We start from the raw sequence: 2,496 nt of genomic DNA, 5'->3' as shown, positions 1-2,496 counted from the left end.
TGATAATGATAATGATGATAATGATAATGATGATAATGATAATAATGATGATAATGATAATGATGACGATGATGATGATGATGATGATGATGATAATAAGGATAACAATGATAATGATGATGATGATTTAACACGAATGGATACCAACAAGATAAATGATGCAGAAATGAAAAGAAAATTAGGAAATACAGGGAGAGAGAGAGAGAAAAAAAATAAGTGGTGGTGAGCAAATGTAGAATTAGTCGGAAGGGTATATTGTATTTATGTCACTTTTCAAATTTTGATTTTGTAAAAGAAAAAATTAAATATAAATCAAAATTGTATAGTAATAGCAAAAAAAAAAAAAAAAAGTTTGCAAAATAAGCCAATGATAATTGCACTCCTATGTCATCGTTAAGACAACAGAATGCGCAAAATGAAATTTAATCGTGTGATGTGTTGGAAGTTACAACATCATCATCATACTATCGGTTGCATCAATGAATTTAAGCGTAGTAAAATTGGCCAAAGATCACGATGTTAGAATTGGACACAAAATGGGCAGGTGTCTAGGTGGTATGTGTCATCATTTCTCCTTTCTACGAGATTGATCAGAAAATATTGTGAATTTTTTTTCCATTTTCATATATTTCCAATTTTTGAATATTATACTATAATTCTAACTTCGAAATAAACATAATTGAAGTTTCAATTTAAAATTTCCATAAGATAAATCTGTAAGCTATCGTTAGTTACTAAATACAATTATCAAATTTGATTCGATTATTCAATCATTATTTAATGCAGATGAAATCATTTTACTGTTCAGGCACATCAATTTTATACGAATTTTTCAATCATTCAACCGTCCTTCCTGTAATCCTTGCCATATCTTACTGATTCGATGGTTTATGGTATAATCCAGTCAACAGATCTATATTTAATCCATTAATGTTAACAATAATCGCAAAAATATATTTAAATAAAATAAACTTCACAAAATATTTCATAAATTTATTCATTCCAAATTGAAAATGAACGAATCAAAATGTCCCTCTTATTTCTTCCATTTTTCCCTTTTATTATCAGATTTGTGAGATAACAAAAAATTCTGACTGATCGTTGATCGATCAATATGTATAAAATATCTTTCTTATATGATTTGAACAAAAAAATTCGTGATGAAAATGGATATAAAAATGCCAATCACAACAAAAGGCAAAAGAAGTTTTTTTTTCGTTTTTTTTTTGTCCCATTGGTTGATTTCGTTTCAAACCAGCGATAAATGCATGCCACAAAGAAAAAATCTCAATGGGATGTGATGAAGAGGAGAAAGTAACTTGCAAAAAAAAAAAAAAAAAAAACCAAAAAAAAAAGAACTTGTTGAGTGTAATAACTGAATACATGACGTCTACATATACACCTACAAGTTTGTCAAATAAATAATACAATCCTTTTTTTTTTTCCTTTCCTCCCCCCTAATTTTTTTTTTTTGTCGTTTATTGTTTTCGTTAAAATCATCAATACAAGATTATAGTATTGAAATGTTAATGAATATTAAAAAATTATTTCAAATTCAAATCAATCAATGTCGATTTTTATATTATTTGATTTTATTTGATATTTGCAAAAAATGATTAAAGTTTTATGTGGAATAAAAATTTTCTTTTTTTTATTTTAATAAATGGGAAAAAAAAGGAGAGAAATAAGCACAAACTGCTAAATATGCCAGCTACAAATGTGCTTTAAAATATCACAAAGATGCTTAAATGTATAAATGAGATTGATTAGAAAATACAGAAATTGACCACAATTGATGACACCATTTTAAATTTCAAATGATTTATTAAAATCTTTTATAAACTTTTAAAAAGCAATATCTAATGTATCAAAATAGATTACTCCACCAATTTACTATACTTCACATTTTTTTGCGAATTTTATGAAAATTATTTATTAAAATTTCTTCAATAAATTAAAACTTTGCAAAGTTTATTAAAATCTTTACAAAATTAAAAAAATTTCATACTAGCTTACAAAAATTCATCTATCATATTTTTGTAAAATATATTTGTTAATTTCCCATTTGCTTTTTTTTTCTCTGTTTTTACTTCATTTTTATTCATTTTTCTTTAAAAAATATCTTGTTATTTGAACTTCAAATTAAAATTATTTATTGTTTTAATTAAATTATTTTTGATTATTAAATTACTTATTAAATTATCAATAAATAATTAATTAATGATGTTTATTGTGATTTATTTAAAAAATAATATCAAACGAGAAAGTTATAAAGAGACAAAATGGCGAAAATGTTGACATAAATAAGATTGATCCAATTTTGGTAATATGCGATGTTAAATTCAACAAAATGAGGTCAATTGATGATACACATTGCTATCAAGTCTTCTCTCATTCCATCTCAATCACTGTCCCACCTTTTATTTCCACATTTCTCAACCTATACCTGATTTCTTTTTTTTTTTCTTCCCTCTCTCTCTCTCTCTCTCTCTCTTA

The sequence above is a fragment of the Loa loa genome (genome assembly GCF_000183805.2).
Source record: "Loa loa unplaced genomic scaffold supercont3.180, whole genome shotgun sequence".
In the NCBI taxonomy this organism is placed as follows: domain Eukaryota; kingdom Metazoa; phylum Nematoda; class Chromadorea; order Rhabditida; family Onchocercidae; genus Loa; species Loa loa.
This window is presented reverse-complemented; position numbering follows the sequence as displayed.